We start from the raw sequence: 21510 nt of genomic DNA, 5'->3' as shown, positions 1-21510 counted from the left end.
GTAGTGGCGTAGTCTGTGTTACGCTACTGATCTGATAGTTGGAAATTTTAGGGACGAAATTTCTTTAAGTATGGGTGCACTGTAACGCCCCGAATTTTGGGCCTAGAAGTATTAAGTCTTGAGCATGGGAACAATTAGGAGGGTACACACAACTGTGTATCTGCGTTAGTGGCTAAGTATGTGGGTGTGTGTAAACACTGCCTTAGATCGTAAATCAGCTTTAAAAGTGCGTTCAGTCAACACCACACGGGCGTGTAGCTACCCCATTGTGGTAGCCCGTGTGACTAAACATGGGCATATGCTCGGCGAGGCCATCTAGAGCAATTTCATGGCCTGAGGTCGTATTGGGCCATTTTGGGTCAGACAAGGCTGCGTTGGCCTCACGGGCATGTGGGCTCCAGACGGGTAAACAACGCGAACGTATGGAGAATATTAGGCCAGGATGTGTAACCCATACAGCCAAGGCCATTTTTGGGCTTCGTGGGCCACTCGGGTGTGTGGGCCTACATGGGCCCGCAATATGTGCCATTGATAAACCGTAATATATACATATTTTTACCCCATGCTTAACGCATTTTATGGATGATTTTCTCTTAGAATTGGTGAATTTGATGCTCCTAATGCTTTAATTTCATATTTTATACTTAGGAGAGCATAGGAGAGCGAAAGGAACGAGAAACGGGCCAAAAAAGGAGAAAATGGGCCAAAGTACAAAATCAACACGGTCTGGACCTCCTCACACGGGCATACCACACGGCCTTGTCAATTTGGCAGATTCGAAGCATGATTCACACGAGCGTGTCACACGTTCGAGTCACACGGGCGGTCACATTGTCCTGTCACACGGGCGTGTCACACAGGCGTGTCCCTGCTGAGCCAAAGTTGAGTCCAATTCGGAAAAGGCTAATTTTAAGGGATTTTAGGCATTCTAAAGCCTATAAATACGCCTTAAAGGAAGAGAAAAAGGGGACACATGGAAAGGAATGAAGGAATTACTCGAAGGAAGCCGATTGATCCATATTAGAAGCCGGAGTCACCATCAAGACTGAAGATCTCCCATCAATTTCCCTTCAGGAGTTTTGGGTTTTCTTTATGTTTTGTATTCGTTATTCTTCTGAGATGTTTTCCTTTTTAGTTATGAACTAAATCCCCTAAATACCTAAGGGGGATGAAACCTAAGACGAATCTTGTTATTATTTTCTGAATTGTATGATAAATATTTAACTTGTTCTTAATTATGTGTTCTTAATTCTTGTTTTGATATCCCAGGATACTGATTCAAGATAAGCTCTTATTCAGAGGAGGAATAGACCCTGTCTAAGAGTACATTTTTCATAATTAAGCGAAGTTGTTTGCGCGCCTAGACATAAGGTGACAAGATTTTACCGGATTAGGGTGAAACCTAATAAGGGGATCCATAGATTGAGTTAATGGAACCCTAGGGTGTTGATTAGAGAAAAGTCTCAATTATTCAATCTAGGGATTAGATGTTATTAGTCTTGAATAGGGATAATAACATAACTTAGGGATCTCTACGGAACAAATTAAATGACTAAATCGTCCGATACGGAGCCAGAATAACAAGTACAATCTAGGTGGATTTTTCCTTAGGTATTGTCTTAATTCAATTGTTTTCCAAAAGTAATCCCCCAATTCCATTCTCTGTGAATTCTTAGACTAGTTAATTAGTTAGTGAAAACAAAATCCCTTTATTCTTAGGTTAGATAATAAAAAGACAGTCATTACTAGTACTTTTGGTTCCTTTGGGTTCGACAATCCAGTCTTGCTAAAACTATACTACTGTTCGATAGGTACACTTGCCCACATCGCGCTAATAGTTAGTTTCAAGAATGATTAATTATAAATATTTAAAACCTATCACGAAATCATGCGATCAAGTTTTTGGCACCATTGCCGGGGAACTAAGATATTAGGAACGCTCAATTTTTATTACTTTAGCCATTTATTTTTCTTGCAATTTAATTATTATTTTTATTTATTATTTATTAATTTACTTTTTCTTTCTCTTGGCAGGTTTTTATAGTTTATGACTAGAAGAAACCCGTCAGGACCACTACTTTTTGACGAAGAAATCAATCGCACAGTTCGTAGAAACCAAAGAGAAATAAGGCGAAGCTTAAGATACACAAAGAACGAGCAAGAGAATGATACTCAACCCCCAACCAAAGAGATGGCTGAAAACCAAGATAATCATCTACCTCCTATAATTATGGTTAATCAAAATCTTGCTCCACGCACTATGTATGATTATGCTAAACCTTCTTTAACAGGAACTGAATCGAGCTTAGTTAGACCTACTGTAGTTGCAAATACTTTTGAACTAAAACCTAACACTATTCAAATGATACAACAATTTGTTCTATTTGATGGTTTGTAGGACAAGGATCCCAACTCTCACTTGGCAAACTTTTTTGAACTATGCGATGCATTTAAAATTAATGGTGTTTCTAATGATGCCATTCGTCTTTGGTTATTCCCTTTTTCATTGAGAAACAAAGCTAAACAGTGGTTGAACTCATTACCACAGGGTCAATCACTACTTGGGAACAAATGATTGAAAAATTTCTATTAAAATATTTTCCGCCAACTAAAACGGCCAAATTACGTAATGATATCTCTTCGTTTGTGCAGATGGACTTAAAAACTCTTTACGATGCATGGGAGAGATACAAGGACTTATTGAGAAGGTACCCTCACCATGGGTTACCGCTTTGGCTTTAAATTCAAACATTCCATAATGGCCTGAATCCTTCGACTCGGCAAATGGTTGAAGCAGCTGCTGGCGGAACCATCAATAATAAAACACCTGAAGATGCTTATGAGTTTATAGAAGAGATGTCACTGAATAACTATCAGTGGCAAGTCATGAGGACAAAACCAACGAAAACAGCTAGTGTTTATAACATCGATTCGGTCACCATGCTCTCTAATCAGGTAGAACTTTTGAATAAGAAAATTGACGGTTTTCTTAGTTCTTCACAAGTTCACCTAGTAATGTAGTGCGAAGCAAGTGGAGATGGATTAAGCAATTCGGAATACCAACCTTATGGCCACAACATGGATAACGAGCAATTAAATTACATGGGTAATAATTCTCGATCTCAAAACAATCCATATAGTAACACTTATAATGCAGGTTGGAGGAACCACCCAAATTTCTCATGGGGAGGTCAAGGAAATCAGAGACCACATCCAGGCTACCACCAACCACCCTACCAATAGGAAAAGAAGCCGAACCTTGAAGAGATGCTCTCAAAATTTATATCGGTGTCAGAAACTCATTTCCAGAACACCGAGACAACACTTAAAAATCAACAAGCGTCGATCTAAGGGCTCAAAGCTCAGATAGGCCAGCTTTCCAAACTAATCTCCAAACGACCACAAGGTAGCTCGCCAAGTAATACTGAACCCAAACCAAGGAACAACTCAACGCGATTAATGTTCAAGATGAAGAAGGATTCGTTGAGTCTGAGCCAGAACCGATGCAAGAAACTATGGTAAGCAGAGGCTAAGGTGAGGTAGATCATAATAAAAACAAATCAGTGAATGTCGAATATAAACCTTATGTGCCATACCACAACACGATAAGGAAAGACCGCCCAGATGAATAATTTGGTAAATTCCTTAAATTCTGAAAAAAATTACACATTAACTTACCGTTTATTGAAGCTCTATCATAGATGCCAAACGCAATGAAATTTTTAAAGGAACTTTTAGCAAATAAACGGAAGTTGGACAAGGCGTCGCATGAGGAGCTAAACGCAATTTGCTCAGCTATTCTCCAAAATAAACTATCGAACAAATTAAAAGATATAGGGAGTTTTACAATTTGTTGCTTAATTGGTAGTTTAGATGTTAATAATACATTAGCTGATTTAAGGGATAGTATTGACGTCATGCCCTACAAAATGTTCAAACAATTAGGTCTTGGGAAACCCAAACTGTGACAAACCCGAATTAGGGCCTAATCAGAATAGTGGTTGCGTGACCACAAATCTGAGATAGAAATAATTTTTTTATAATTATTTTGGGGTTTATGATATGATTTCATGATTTCGTGAAAATTTCGTGATGAAATTCTATGCATTGAGCGCTTAAGTTGAGATTAGGGACTAAACCGAATAAATTGTAAAACTCATGTTTTAGAAGTTTTTAGTATGAAATTGCTTTGTGATATTAACTAGGAGGTCTTAAATAGCAATTTGACCCATTCCTAAGTTATGGACAAAAGTTGGACATGGAGGGAATTTTTGGAAAGTTTAGTAGTAAGGGCATTTTGGTTATTTGTATATTAAATGAAATAAAATGGGAAAAATAACACAAAATTGGTCATCATCTTCACTAGTTGCTGCTGAAATTTGCTCTCCTCCATAGCTAGGGTTTCTTCAACTTTCAAGCTTCATAGTAAGTGATTTCAAGCCCCGTTTTTAATGTTATTCACATTTTTGAAATCCTCGTAGCTGGGTTTACCTATTTTTACCATTATTTCGAGCTAGGGTTTATGTTTAAAAATTTACCCATGAATGATAGGCATGTATTGTGTTGTTTGATGGTAGAATATGAATGTTTGAAGTTAGGAGAACGATCTTTTCTAAGCAATTTTTAACGAAAACGAGCAAAACGGCATAATCGATAAAAATACCTATGGTTCATAACTATGTGTTAGAGTGAGAATTTGATGTTGCCATAGAAGAGAAAAATTATCAGTAGGTCATTAAACATAAGAATAAGGGCTGAAATTAAATTTCTGAGCCTTGGGGCAAAATCTTAATTTTGTAAAAGTTAGGGGGCAAAAATGTAATTTTTGTATAATGTGATTTTTGGATTAAAATAAATAGTTCGAGTGTAAAATGAGTTAAATATGTCGTTATAGATCAAGAAAGGCCTGGAATCGACCTCGAACGGGGGAAGGAGAAAGTTTTGGACTAAATTACAAAATTTCCATATTTTGCACCGAGGTAGGTTTGTATGTAAATAATACATTAATTTCATTTACATTCTTATATTTCAGCCTATTATATATATATACTAGCTGATGTTGAAGTATAAATCGACTATTGGAAGAATGGAAATAAGTAATAGAGAGAGAGATCCCGGTTGAACATTCGGAAAGATCGAATAAAATAGAGAGAGCATAGCTAGGTCACACGTATGGTGCTGAGTGCACATCATGTGTACAAGAAAGCTACGAGATACTATGTAGTAGCTAGGTCACATGTGTGATACGGGATGTATCCCATGTAGACAAGAGAGCTACGTGAGAGATAAATGTAGCTAGGTCGCATGCGTGATTCCAAGTGAAGGACACCATGTAGACAAGAGAGCTACGTGACAAATCGGCTAGGTCGCATGAGTGGTACTAAGTGTTCACCATGTGTACAAGAGAGCCGAATTAAATGAAATATAATGGTGGGGCTGTGTGCTGAAACCATCAACTATCGAGGATTAATTCGAATTGTTCAACGGGATGCCTTTGTGGTGACATTGTAGTCATGGGCTTATACTTGTGATGTATGAAATGTGGTGAAAATTATTTGTGATATATATATATAAGTTAAAATAAGGTTAGTACAAAGAATGTGTGAAAGAGTGAAATTAGCATTAAAACTGTTTTGCACAGTAGCAGTGACGTGATTTTTAAAAATCACCAAAAAATAGAAGGAATTTAATTAGAAGTTGAATGAGATGTGAAATTAAATCTTAATGAGTCTATTTTCATATAAAAGAAACAGAGCAAGCAAAGGAATTCTAAATTTTGAGATATTTACAATTGTGTGTGACTTGCTCAGGATGACTATGTAATTCCCTGTTCCAACTTTGAAAAATCATTAAAAATTGTACAAAACAAATTAAGAAATATAGTTTATATTTATAAATTCCTTATTTATTCTAGCTTTAAATGAAATAGGTTTCATGGTTATTTTAGTTGTGTACTGGGAGAAATTCAATTCGTAGTGAACAGAGGTCAAATCAGTTGAGCTGTGTAACAGGGGAAACTTTAACTAATAAGTTGTACTAATTGGCTGAACCAAAAATTCTAGAAAACAATTAGTAAGAATTTTTATGAGTCTAGATTCAGGGAAATTTTACGGATTTGAATTTCGAGTTTCGTAACTCGAGTTATGATTTATTTAGTGATCATGACGCAGGAGGGATAGCTTGATCAAATCAGAGTAAATAGTAAAATTAAAAATATGATATAATTGAGTTATGTTGTAAACATATTAGATTCCTTATTTGTTATTTATATACTTACTTACTAAGCTATAAGCTTACTTTCTTTTCTCTCCTTTGTCTTATAGTGTCATCCAGCTAGCACAAGAGTTAGAGATCGTTGAAGATCCGCCCGCACTATCAATACTCTTGGTATTTGAACTCAACATTTTGAAATATGGCATGTATAGTAGACTTAGTTATTTTGTTACGTGTCATAATTGTCTATGTTTAAAATACTAATTATAGTATCAAACTAATCATTTTGTACGAAGCCTTTGAAATTGGTTTGTATTGTTAATGGCATATGTTATAATGATTCATGATCAAATTGCACGCCATATTTTTGTTGGGTTTTATTTAATAGTATATACTATAATTTGTTAAAACCTCGTACCCTGTTCCGGCGATGGATACAGGTAAGGGGTGTTACATTTAGTGGTATCAGAGCTATGGTTTAGTCGGTTCTCAGACTAATAAAGTGTGTGTAAAAGTCTAGCTATACATGCCATAAAAATATTGTGATAGTGTGGTGACTCCTGATTATTCTAAACTGTGTTTTGTTTTAATATAGTAATGGATCCTGAAGGAACTGGGGCTGATGATGCTGCTAGTAATGCACCGGCTCCCGCACAAGGGATCGCGCCTGAGGAAAGTAGACCTGAGACATTGAGACAGGGAGGTGAGGCTCGGGATGCCTTTCTCCAAATGATGAACAATTGGTATACTGAGTTTATTCGAGCAAATCCAAATGCTCAACCTCCTCCACCCCCTCCCATACCCCAGACGATTCCTGTAGCTGGTCAAGGCATAGATTTGGTAAGAACGAACAAGCCTCTGGTTGACAAGGTTCGAAAACAAGGGGCCGAAGAGGTTAGAGCAAAGATCAATGATGATCCTGAGAAAGCGAAGTTCTGGCTTGAAAATTCTACCCGTGTATTTGATGAGCTCTCATGTACACTCGAGGAGTGCTTAAAATGTGCTGTATCACTTTTGAGCGATTCGGCCTACCACTGGTGGAAGACTTTGGTAGCAGTGGTGCTAAAAGAAAGAGTTACTTGGGATTTCTTCCAGGAAGAATTCAGAAAGAAATACATAAGTTAGTGATTTATTGATCAAAAATGGAAGGAGTTCCTTGAATTGAAGCAGGGCAAGATGTCTGTGGCAGAGTATGAACGCGAATTTGTAAGACTCAGCAAGTATGCCCAGGAATGTGTGTCCACCGAGGCCATTAAGTGCAGAAGGTTTGAGAATGGGCTAAATGAGGACATTAAAGTGCTTGTGGGAATTTTGGAGTTGAAAGAATTTGTAGTATTGGTTGACCGAGCTCTTAAAACCGAAGAATTGAACAAAGAAAGAAGAAAAGCTGCTATTGAGGCTCGAGATGCCAGAAAAAGGACGATAAGCAAGTCATTTCAATCTCAATCAAAGAGGTCCAAAGAGACAAACCCTCGAATGACAGTTTCAACTGGGGATTCACACAGAGATCGTGGTAGAGCATATTCGGGGTCTAAAGCTCAAGCTACTTCGGTGGCAAGTGTGGGTAATGTGCGACCTAGAAAGCCCGAGTGTCAGCAATGTGGCAGGAAACATTATGGTGAGTGTTGGGGAAACGAGTGAGCTTGTTTTAGGTGCGGTTCTCGCGAGCATTTTAGTAGAGACTGTCCGGAGAAAGTTAAAGAAGAAAGATTTCAGAGTGCTAGATAGAATACCATCGCTAGCAGAGGTAGACCACCGAGAAATACTGGAGGTGAGACTAGCAGTAAAACTGCGATGAAAGATTCAGCGGCGAGATCAGAAGCTAGAGCGCCTGCTAGAGCTTATGCTATACGTGCCCGAGAGGATGCATCATCTCCCGATGTCATTACTGGTACATTTTCTCTTTATGATACTACTGTTATTGCATTGATTGATCCCGGGTCCACTCATTCCTATATTTACATGAATTTAGTATCTAATAAAAAGTTACCTGTTGAGTTTACTGAGTTTACGATTAAAGTGTCGAACCCCTTAGGCCAATATGTGTTAGTTGACAAGGTTTGCAAGAATTGTCCATTAATGATTCAAGGTCACTGTTTTCCGGCTAATCTGATGCTGTTACCATTTGATAAGTTTGACATCATTTTGGGAATGGACTGGTTGACATTGTATGATGCCAAGGTAGATTGTAAACAAAAAACACTAGAGTTGAAATGTGAAAATGGAGAAATTCTGTGGGTTGAAACAGATGAATCAAATAAATTGCCTATGGTGATTTCGCACATGTCTGCATAGAAATACATGAGGAAAGGGTGTGAAGCTTATCTGGCTTATGTAATGAATACTGAGTTGCCTCAACTGAAGTTTGAATCAGTACCGATAGTCTGTGAGTTTCCAAATGTATTTCCAGAGGAATTGCATAGGTTGCCTCCGAACAGAGAGATAGAGTTTGCCATTGATTTGTTGCCGGGTACTGCATCGATCTCGGTTGCTCTATATAGAATGGCTCCAACTGAATTAAAAGAATTGAAGGCTCAGTTGCAAGAGTTAACAGATAAGGGATTTGTGAGACCGAGTTTCTCTCCCTGGGGTGCTCCTGTATTGTTCGTAAAGAAGAAGGATGGTTCAATGAGACTTTGCATTGATTACCGTCAGCTTAATAAGGTGACTATAAAGAACAAGTACCCATTGCCGAGGATTGATGATTTATTCAATCAGTTAAAGGGGGCCATAGTGTTTTCAAAGATCGATTTGAGCTCTGGTTACTACCAGTTAAGAGTTAAGGAGTCGGATGTGTCGAAAACTGCCTTTAGGACAAGGTATGGACATTATGAGTTTCTTGTGATGCCTTTCGGCTTAACAAATGCTCCAGCTATATTTATAGACTTGATGAACCGGATCTTTCGGCCATATTTGGATAAGTTTGTAGTAGTGTTTATAGATGACATTCTAATTTATTCTCGGGATGAGTCTGAACATGCCGAACACTTGAGAACCATATTGCAGATCTTGAGGGAAAAGAAATTGTTTGCTAAGTTTAGTAAAAGTGAGTTTTGGCTTTGTGAAGTCAAATTTTTGGGACATATAGTCTCAGGTTATGGTATTCGAGTGGATCCAAGTAAGACTTCCGCGATCGTTGATTGGAAACCGCCAAAGAATGTATCCGAGGTTAGAAGCTTTTTAGGCTTGGCCGAGTATAATAGACGTTTTGTTGAGGGATTTTCGATGATTGCCTCTCCTATGACTAAGTTGTTGCAAAAGAATGTTAAGTTTGAATGGACTGATAAATGTCAGCAGAGTTTTGAAAAATTGAAAGCATGATTGACTGAAGCATAAATTTTAGTACAGCCCGAGCCAGGAATTTATTGTGATGTATCATTGACAGGCCTTGGATGTGTGTTGATGCAAGAGGGTAAATCGGTAGCTTATGCTTCGAGACAGTTAAAACCGCATGAGAAGAACTATCCTACACATGATTTGGAATTGGCCGCTATTGTCTTTGCCTTGAAGATTTGACGACATTATTTGTATGGTGAAAAATGCCAAATTTTTACTGATCACAAAAGTTTGATTTGATGAATCAAAAGGATTTGAATCTGCGACAGTGGAGATGGCTTGAATTATTAAAGGATTATGAGCTAGTGATTGATTATCATCCGGGAAAAGCAAATGTAGTTGCTGACGCCTTGTGCAAGAAATTTCTTTTTACTTTGAGAGCCATGAATACGGGTTAGCATTGTCTGATGATGGGTCAATCTTAGCAGAGATGAGGGCTAAACCGTTGTTTCTCCAACTGATTTGTGATGCTCAAAAGAACAACAGTGAGTTGCGAACCAAGAGAACTCAATGCGAATCAGGTTACGACTCAGCTTTTCGAGTTGGACCAGATGACTGTTTAATGTTTCGAGACAAGATATGTGTACCGAAAAATGATGAATTGATTCAGAAAATATTACATGAGGCGCACAGTGGCTGTTTATCAGTTCACCCTGCGAGCACAAAAATGTATAATGAGTTAAAGAAGTTGTATTGGTGGCCAGGTATGAAAAGGGACATTTCTAAATTTGTAACCAAGTGTTTGATCTATCAACAAGTAAAAGCTGAACATCAAGTGCCTTCAGGACTACTTCAACCGGTAATGGTGCCTGAGTGGAAATGGGACAAGATTACCATGGATTTTGTAACTGGTTTGCCTTTGACTCCTAAAAAGAAGGATGTTGTCTGGGTAGTGGTTGATAGATTAACAAAGTCACCCCACTTTATACTAGTACGTACCAATTACTCACTTGATAAATTAGTTGAATTATATATTGCTGAAATTGTGAGGTTGCACGGAGTACCTATGTCTATAATATCAGATAGAGATCCGAGATTTACCTCGAGATTTTGGAAAAAGTTACAAGAAGCTTTGGGTACAAAATTGAACTTTAGTACCGCGTTTCATCCACAAACAGATGGTCAGTCGGAAAGAGTAATCCAGGTACTCGAGGATATGTTTAGATGCTGTGTCTTAGAATTTAGAGGTAGTTGGGAGAATATCTATCTTTGATTGAATTTGCCTACAATAATAGTTATCAGTCAAGTATACAAATGGCACCGTACGAAGCCTTGTATGCTCGCAAGTATCGGACTCCTTTATATTAGACCGAACTTAGTGAGAAACAGATTCACGGAGTTGATCTAGTTAAAGAAACTGAAGAGAAAATAAAAATAATTCGGGATTGCGTGAAAGCTGCTTCAGATCGGCAAAAGTCATATGCAGATTTAAAAAGAAAAGATTGAATTTCAGGTGGGTGATAAAGTGTTCTTGAAGGTGTCACCATGGAAAAAGATTCTGAGATTTAGCTGAAAAGGCAAGTTGAGTCCGCGTTTTATTGGGCCGTACGTGATTACTGAGAGGATTGGACTAGTGGCATTCGGTTGGCCTTACCGGCAGAGTTAGAAAGAATTCATAACGTGTTTCATGTATCAATGCTACGACGTTATCGTTCTGATCCTTCACATGTGATTTCTCCAACAGAAATTGAAATTCGACCGGATATGACCTATGAGGAGGAACCAATAAAGATTTTGGCTCGGGAAATTAAACAGTTAAGAAATAAAAGTATAGCCTTAGTGAAAGTATTGTGGCATAGACAAGGGATAGAAGAGGCTACGTGGGAACCTGACGAAGCAAAGAGGAAACAGTACCCGAACCTCTTTACTGGTAAGATTTTCGGGGACGAAAATCTCTAAAGGGGGGGAGAATTGTGACAACCCGAATTAGGGCCTAATCGAAATAGTGGTTTCATGACCATAAATCCGAGATAGAAATAATTTTTTTATAATTATTTTGGGGTTTATGATATGATTTCATGATTTCGTGAAAATTTCGTGATGAAATTCTATGCATTGAGCACTTAAGTTGAGATTAGGGACTAAACCGAATAAATTGTAAAACTCGTGTTTTAGAAGTTTTTAGTATGAAATTGCTTTGGGATATTAACTAGGAGGTCTTAAATAGCAATTTGACCCATTCCTAAGTTATGGACAAAAGTTGGACATGGAGGAAATTTTTGGAAAGTTTAGTAGTAAAGGCATTTTGGTCATTTGTGTATTAAATGAAATAAAATGGGAAAAATAACACAAAATTGGTCATCATCTTCACTAGTTGCTGCCAAAATTTGTTGTCCTCCATAGCTAGGGTTTCTTCAACTTTCAAGCTTCATAGTAAGTGATTTCAAGCCCCGTTTTTAATGTTCTTCACATTTTTGAAATCCTTGTAGCTCGGTTTACCTATTTCTACCATTATTTCGAGTTAGGGTTTTTTCTAAAAATTTACCCATCAATGATAGGCATGTATTGTGTTGTTTGATGGTAGAATATGAATGTTTGAAGTTAGGATAACGATCTTTTCTAAGCGATTTTTAACGAAAACGAGCAAAACGGCAAAATCGATAAAAATACCTATTGTTCATAACTATGTGTTAGAGTGAGAATTTGATGTTGCCATAGAAGAGAAAAATGATCAGTAGGTCATTAAACATAAGAGTAAGGGCTGAAATTAAATTTTCGAGCCTTGGGACAAAATCGTAATTTTGTAAAAGTTAGGGGGCAAAAATGTAATTTTTGTATAATGTGATTTTTGGATTAAAATAAATAGCTTGAGTGTAAAATGAGCTAAATATGTTGTTATAGATCAAGAAAGGTATGGAATCGACCTCGAACGGGGGAAGGAGAAAGTTTTGGACTAAATTGCAAAATTTTCATATTTTGCACCGAGGTAAGTTTCTATGTAAATAATACATTAATTTCATTTACATTCTTATATTTCAGCCTATTATATATATATACTAGCTGATGTTGAAGTATAAATCGACTATTGGAAAAATGGAAATAAGTAATAGAGAGAGTGATCCCGGTTGAACATTCGGCAAGATTGAATAAAATAAAGGGAGCATAGCTAGGTCACATGTATGGTGCTGATTGCACATCATGTGTACAAGAAAGCTACGAGATACTATGTAGTAGCTAGGTCACATGTGTGATACGTGATGTATCCCATGTAGACAAGAGAGCTACGTGAGAGATATATGTAGCTAGGTCGCATGCGTGATTCCAAGTGAAGGACACCATGTAGACAAGAGAGCTACGAGACAAATCGGCTAGGTCGCATGAGTGGTACTAAGTGTTCACCATGTGTACAAGAGAGCCGAATTAAATGAAATATGATGGTGAGGCTGTGTGCTGAAACCATCAAGTATCGAGGATTAATCCGAATTGTTCAACGGGATGGCTTTGTGGTGACATTGTAGTCATGGGCCTATACTTGTGATGTATGAAATGTGGTGAAAATGATTTGTGATATATATATAAGTTATAATGAGGGTAGTACAAAGAATGTGTGAAAGAGTGAAATTAGCATTAAAACTATTTTGGACAGTAGCAGTGACGCGATTTTTAAAAATCACCAAAAAATAGAATGAATTTAATTAGAAGTTTAATGAGATGTTAAATTAAAGCTTAATGAGTCTATTTTCATATAAAGGAAACATAACAAGCAAAGGAATTCTAAATTTTGAGATATTTACAATTGTGTGTTACTTGCTCAGGATGACTATGTAATCCCCTATTCCAACTTTGAAAAATCATTACAAATTGTACAAAAAAAATTAAGAAATATAGTTTATATTTATAAATTCCTTATTGAGTTTAGTTTTAAATGAAACAGGTTTCATGGTTATTTGAATTGTGTACTAAGAGAAATTCAATTCGTAGTGAACAGAGGTCAGATCAGTTGAGCTGTGTAATAGGGGAAACTTTAACTAATAAACTGTACTAATTGGCTAAATCAAAAATTCTAGAAAACATTAGTAAGAATTTTTATGAGTCTAGATTCAGGGAAATTTTACGGATTTGAATTTCGAGTTTCATAACTCGAGTTATGATTTATTTAGTGATCATGATGCAGGAGGGACAGCTTGAAAATCAGAGTAAATAGTAAAATTAAAAATATGATATAATTGTGTTATGTTGTAAACATATTAGATTCCTTATTTGTTTTTTATATACTTACTTACTAAGATATAAGCTTACTTTCTTTTCTCTCCTTTGTCTTATAGTGTCATCCAGCTAGCACAGGAGTTAGAGATCGTTGAAGATCCGCCCACACTATCAATACTCTTGGTATTCGAACTCAACATTTTGAAATACGGCATGTATAGCAGACTTAGTTATTTTGTTACGTGTCATAATTATCTAGGTTTAAAATACTAATTATAGTATCAAACTAATCATTTTGTACGAAGCCTTTGAAGTTGGCTTGTATTGTTAATGGCATATGTTATAATGATTCATGATCAAATTGCACACCATATTTTTGTTGGGTTTTATTTAATAGTATATACTATAATTTGTTAATACCTCGTACCCTGTTCCGGCGACGGATACAGGTAAGGGGTGTTACACAAACAGACTAGGATGAGCATTCAATTAGCAGATAAAACTATAACATTTCCTAGGGGTATTATTGAAGATGTGCTAGTTAAAATCAATAAATTTATATTTCCCATGGACTTCATTGTTCTAGACATGGAGGAGGATAGCAGCACTCCTTTAATTCTAGGAAGGCCCTTTTTAGCAACTGCTAAAAAGATTATTGATGTTGGCACAGGTGAGCTCACACTTTGTGTGGGAGACGAAACAATCACCCTTCAAGCTCGCAATTCTGGCAACACATCGGAAATTGAAGGTGATCATCTAAACCATTCTACTAAAACTGACCATATGATACAACCCACTTTGCAGGAGATAAGTCTGAAGGAAGTACATGAGCCATTCTCAAACAATAATGGAGGACCTATTCATGAAGAACGAAGGCTACAAATCGAGTAGCTAGATGAATGGCGGACACATAAACTGAGAACGCCAGATAAACCAAAACTACGACAGAACGAGCTCAATACCTTTCCAAATCAACTTAAGGTTGGAGATAAAGTTTTATTAGATGCCGCAGATCCTGACATTGTGACTACCAAACCGAATGAAGAAATCCCTCTTACGGTACTTAGCATTTTTCCATTTGGTACAGTCGAGGTGATTCATCCCAAGTTCGACACTTTTAAGGTAAGCAACACCCGTATAAAACCTTATTTTGATAAGAATGGTAGCAGGAATGAGGAGTATAAACTCCTCGAACCACCATGACCATTCAATGGAGAGGTAAGTCGAGCTTAGACTATAAATAAGCGCTTCTCGGAAGGCAACCCGAGCACTAACTGTATTAACTTCTTTAAAATTTAGTCTTCAATACCTACCTTACTAACAGAGCTCTTGAATACAAGTTTTCCACAGAGACACGGCCAAGCACACGGGCATCCTTAGGGCCGTATGAAAATAGGGTAAAAGTTATCTTTCCCAACATGGGATGTGATAAGTGGCCACGGCCGTGTAACTTGGCCGTGGTCAAATCTACCAAATGAACACAGGCGTGCAACACACCCGTGTCTAGCACCCATGGACAACACTGTCAAAATAACATGGGCGTGCGCAGAGCTACACGACTGTGGGAGAAGCGAACCACATAACACACGTCGTGTAACATGATCATGTAGCCACATGACCTAGACACACGGGCGTGCCCTAAGGCCATGTGACGACATCTCACTTCACAACAAACACGGGCGAGACATGATCCATACGGACGTGTGAACCGACCGTGCCACTTGAAAAATTGCATTACCTATCTTATTTTATTTTTATTTTATTAATTTTTTAAGATTCATTCATTTTTAAACACGGCTTATCTTTATGACTACTATCAAATTAGTCCCCCAATTCTCTTTTTATCCTTCAGGATCATGGTTGTCCTCCAGCTTTATTTCCAACAACTCGCCCTCGCTAATCTAGGAATTTCATCCATTTTTAACTCAAGAAGTTTCACTTTTCTCCCTATCTTATGAACTTACACTTACACTTGTCAAAATATTTATCTTTGTACGTTGAGGACAATGTACATCTTAAGTGTGGGGGGTATTCATTTCACTATCAGAAAAATCCATGAATGACTGCCTTGTTCTCTTGAAAAAGCTCTCATATCATATTTAGGATAAATTTTAATTGATTTATGATTTTGATTGATATATCTTAAATTAAAACATAGGCATTTATGCATTGATTGTTTCAACTTTAAGACATTAGAGAATCAAGCTTGATAAGTTGATTTTTAAGAATTTAAAATCTTAGGTGGTTTCCCCAAATTTTAGGTATTACTTTGAGTTGGAATTCACAAGTTTTAAACATCAAAAAGCCATAATTTGTGTGAGATTTTCGAGCCTTTTGAGCATCTATTAATTCTTTCATGCTCACTTTTATTATTGCTTTGAGTGCGTCAATGTTGAACTGTTATTCTAGAACTTGCTTGATTATGCATGTCAAGACCACACCTTTTGATTTGATTTGTCAAAATGATTAAGGCACTTAGGATTAACCCACTCATGCCATGCAAAAGCCTACCTCCACGATTAACCCCTAGTAAAACCCCTTGAGCCTAACAAACCATTTCTTGTATTACCCTTAATATTAACCCTTAACCCATTATTGTTGAAATCCCCTAAATTAATTTGATCCCCATTTTTGTCAAGATTTGAATTGAAATAGTTGCTTAACTATGATTTATTCTATTTTTTATTTAACTTGTTCTTAAAAAAAATGTATACATATTAGTAGTAGTAATCTTTTGTTTTTGAGCTTAAGTATTTAATCCCATATTCTGAGAAGAAGCTCTGTTATACGCAAGTGATATTAAATCTTTTTCTAGTTAAGTGATTTTTCAATTCAATCTCGATTCTAACTTTTGCTTTCAGCCTGTGACCACACCCCCTAACCAAGCCTCATTACAACCCTCTAAAGACCTTTTGATTGATGTATCATCTCAATTTATAGTGGCGGAGATTTGATTTTCATGCAAGCCTATGGTAATAATTTTTCATTATTGACTATTGAGTGCTTCAATTATTGTTCTTAAACGTCTCGAGTGATTTGAGTGAATCTTTAGTGAATATGTGAAACTCTGTGATATTCTGAATTAAAGGTAATTACTTAGATGAGGAAAGACACCTATGTTGGCATGATTAAATACTCAACTTGGAATGTTTGAAACTTTTATGTTCTTTTAGTTGAATTCTCAATGTATGATTACCTATAAGATATTTTGAGATATTTTCGATAGAGATTATAAGTTGGGAAAGATTTATTTTGATTATAAGTTGAGGATTTTTCTTGAGTACAAGCAAATGCTTAAGTGTACGGGTATTTGATAAACCGTAATATATACATATTTTTACCTCATGCTTAACGCATTTTATGGATGATTTTCCCTTAGAATTGGTGAATTCGATGCTCCTAATGCTTTAATTTCATGTTTTATACTTAGGAGAGCATAGGAGAGTGAAAAGAACAAGAAACAGGCTAAAAACGGAGAAAATGGGCCAAATTACGAAATCAACACAGCCTGGACCTCCTCACACGGGTAGACCACACGGCCGTGTTAATTTGGCAGATTTGAAGCACGATTCACACGGGCGTGTCCCTGCCAAGCCCAAGTTGAGTCCACTTCGAAAAAGGCTAATTTTGAGGGTTTTTAAGCATTCTAAAGCCTATAAATACGCCTTAAAGGAAGAGAAAAATGGGACACATAGAGAGGAAGGAATGAATTACTCGAAGGAAGCCGATTGATCCATCTCAGAAGCCGGAGTCACCATCAAGACTGAAGATCTCCCCTCAATTTCCCTTTAGGAGTTTTGGGTTTTCTTTATATTTTGTATTCGTTATTCTTCTGAGATGTTTTCCTTTTTAGTTATGAACTAAATCCCTTATATACCTAAGGGGGATGAAACCTAAGATGAATCTTGTTCTTATTTTCTAAATTGTATGATAAATATTTAACTTGTTCTTAATTATGTGTTCTTAATTCTTGTTTTAATATCCCAGGATACTGATTCAAGATAAGCTCTTATTCAGAGGAGGAATAGTCCCTGTCTAAGAGTACATTTGTCATAATTAAGCGGAGTTGTTTGCGTGCCTAGACATAGGGTGACAAGATTTTGTTGGATTAGGGTGAAACCTAATAAGGGGATCCATAGATCGAGTTAATGCAACCCTAGGGTGTTGATTAGAGAAAAGTCTCAATTATTCAATCTAGGGATTAGACGTTATTAGTCTTGAATAGGGATAATAACATAACATAGGGATCTCAACGGAACAAGTTAAATGAAGAAATCGTCCGATTCGGAGCTAGAATAACAAGTACAGTCTAGGTGGATTTCTCCTTAGGTATTGTCTTAATTCAATCGTTTTCCAAAAGTAATCCCACAATTCCATTCTCTGTGAATTCTTAGATTAGTTAATTAGTTAGTGAAAACAAAACCCCTTTATTCTTAGGCTAGATAATAAAAAGATAGTCATTACTAGTACCTTTAGTTCCTTTGGGTTTGACAATCTGGTATTGCTAAAACTATACTACTATTCGATAGGTACACTTGCCTACATCGCGCTAATAGTTAGTGTAACACCCCTTACCCGTATCCAAGGCCAGAACAGAGTATGAGGCATTACCAGACTTAACAATACACATAGACGAAAATCGAGCCATAAAATTTCATTTAATTCAAAACTTTTCGAACACGTGCATAACAAACAAAGCTAACTATATCATCACATCAAAACATAGGACATGGCACGATTAATTAAACTTATAAACCATAATGGATAAGGACCACATCTCATGATTTTATACGATAACTCAATGCAGACGGATACGTATGGTCAAAATCATAATAAAAATACATATCACAAACCAACTTCCTATACATGCCACTCACTTGATATTTCTAATATTTGAATGAATTTTCCCAAAAATGATAGTTTGATAGTGTGATTTTGCCTCCGACGATCTCCAACCCCGAGCTGACCTGCCAATACTAAAGAAATGTAGAAGATGGGTAAGCTTTACGCTTAGTAAGTTCATATGAAAATAATAAGCAATTACTACTATGCTTTTCAAGATAAAACACTATAATTGTACAATTACACATATTCAGGACAGGCTATTTTCTGGAGTCCCGGTGTTAAAAAAAATCATATCTCAAGTTACAAAACTCAAAATCCAATTCTGTAAATTTTCTATGTAACTAGACTCATATGTCTACTTACTAATTTTTTTCTAGAATTTTTGGTTGGGCCATTTAGTACTGTTTATTAGTTAAAATCTCCCCTGTTTCAGGGTATGACTACTTTGAGCCCTGTGCACTACGAACTAAATTTCTCCCTGTACAGAATTTCAACGACCATGCCGTTTATTTCCCTTAAAATTAAATTCAATAAGGAATCCATGCATGTAACTCTCAATAATATTTTTACAATTTATGGTGAATTTCTAAAGTTAGAACAGGGGATCTCAAATTCATTCAGACCCTGTTTCACAAGAATTCAAATATCGCACAATATAGAATTCTTTTGCTTCACCTGTTTCTTTCATGTGAAAATAGACTCATTAAGCTTTATTTTCATATATCATTTGCATTTTTATTCAACTTCTACAATTTTTAGTGAATTTTCAAAGTCATGCAACTGCTGATGTCCAACACTGTTTTACCACTAAAATTCATTCTTACATAATTCCACTTAATCCATTTTGTCTTATCGAAATTCACCCAATTATCGAGCACATTGCTCATAATTTTTCTTAAACATATACCTACACTTATTCATCATATAATCATGTTCAATTGTATTTTTACTTAATCGATTTTCCCGTTGAACTCTTCGGAATAATAACTGATACTCAATTGCCTGCACATATTTTCAAAGTTGTAGCCAAAGCTATCTGGTACGCATAGTAGCCTGCACGTAGTACTACACATGCGACCAATTATCTGGTACACATAGTAGCCTGCACTTAGTACTACACACGTGACCAATTATCCGGTACACGTAGTAGCCTGCACTTAGTACTACACACGTGACCTAACCATCTGATACATGTAGTAGCCTGCACTTAGTACTACACACGTGATCACAGTTTTCGGGTACGCATAGTAGCGTGCACTTAGTACTACACATGCGACCTCACAATAGACCATTCATATCGTTTTTATTCCAAAGGTTCAATCGGGAAATTCCTCAGTTTTCAACATTTTACTAAATTGTCCGTAATCAATTTAAATTCATAATTTACATCAAATAACCATTTGATAGGCAGCCACATTTCATATGATATCAAAATATAATAACATAAAAAGAATCGATAGATTATTTATGTACGACTTTACTCGAAGTGTCGATCTCACTATCCATAGTACCAATTGTCCATTCATAGTATAATAAGACACAACTTAAATATCAAATCAGCTTTTAAGAATTTACTTAACATGTATCACATATTTCATATATCACTTGTCATGTATCATCATTTTATTGCATTTCATGTAACATTCTTTCATGTCATATTTCCACATCATAAACACCATTCCATCAACTTTTTCAATATATTAAATCATAAAATATATGAAATAATAGTAAGAAATATAATTCAAACATAACATTGCATTATTATTATCATACGAACTTACCTCGATCCAGAAACAACAATTTACCATTTTATTCCATAACCTTGTGTTTTCCCGATTTAAGCCCGAATATCGATTTCCTTCATCTACAATATCACATTTAGCCTAATAATTAGTCACACTATTCATACGGGTCCAAAAATCATATTTTTAAAAATTTTCATTTTGACCCCTAAACTTTTGCATATTTGCACTTTTGTGCCAAGGTTTGGAAATTAAATTTCATCCTATTTTCTTATGTTTTATGACATGTTGATCATTTTTCCCTTCTATGGCAACATCAAATTCTAACTCTAACATGTACTTATGACTATTAGGTATTTTTATCGATTAAGCCCTTTTGCTCGTTTTCATTTAAAATCGAGTAGCACAAGTTGTCTAACATAATTTAAAACCTCATATTCTATCATAAAACACCAAAATACACAAATTTCACCTATGGGTATTTTTCCAAATATGAACCCTAGGTTGAATTATTGCTAGCATAAGCTAAATCAAGTTATCGGGACTCCAAAAACGTAAAAATCATTAAAAATGAGGCTAGAACGGACTTAAAATCGAGCTTGGAAGCTTGGAAACCCTAGCCATGGAGTCTCCCTTGGTATACACGTCCATGGTGAAGAAGATGAGCAAAATTGGCTTTTAATTTTGTATTTTAATTCATTTTACCCCTAAATGACCAAAATGCCCTTACTACTAAACTTTCCAAAAATTCCATTCATGTCCTATATTTGTCCATAAACTTTGAAATTGGTCAAATTTCTATTTAAGACCTCTTAATTAATATTTCAAATCAATTTCATACTAGAAACTTCTAGAATGCAAGTTTTGCAACTTATTCAATTTAGTCCCTAACTTCAAATTAAGCACTTTATGCATAGAATTTCTTCACGAAATTTTCACACAATCATGGAATCATATCATAGACCTCAAAATAATCACAAAATAATTATTTCTATCTCAGATTTTTGGTCACGAAACCACTATTCCGATTAGGCCCTAATTCGGGATATTACAGTTAGTTTCAAGAATGATTAATTATAAATATTTAAAACCTATCACGAAATCAGGCGATCAGCCGTGGGCACATTTTCACTATTTGACTGTTAAGGTTGCATAGGTCGCCCGAGACGACTATGGACCTACTGTTGGGTCGGTAAGTTTACCTAGACCCCCATATATGATAAAATGA

At 36.2% G+C, this 21510-nt stretch overlaps 1 non-coding gene across 1 annotated transcript; it reads right to left on the bottom strand.

Moving 5' to 3' along the window:
- Positions 1–2619: 2619 nt before the first annotated feature.
- LOC121217607 (small nucleolar RNA R71) lies at positions 2620–2726 on the bottom strand. Its single transcript, XR_005913755.1, has one exon. It is a non-coding gene; the product is annotated as a small nucleolar RNA R71 (small nucleolar RNA).
- Between the last annotated feature and the right edge of the window lie 18784 nt (positions 2727–21510).

Source organism: Gossypium hirsutum, chromosome A02, assembly GCF_007990345.1.
Source record: "Gossypium hirsutum isolate 1008001.06 chromosome A02, Gossypium_hirsutum_v2.1, whole genome shotgun sequence".
Lineage (NCBI taxonomy): Eukaryota > Viridiplantae > Streptophyta > Magnoliopsida > Malvales > Malvaceae > Gossypium > Gossypium hirsutum.
The sequence above is the reverse complement of the archived record's forward strand: the minus strand, read 5'-3'. Positions and strand labels throughout refer to the sequence as shown.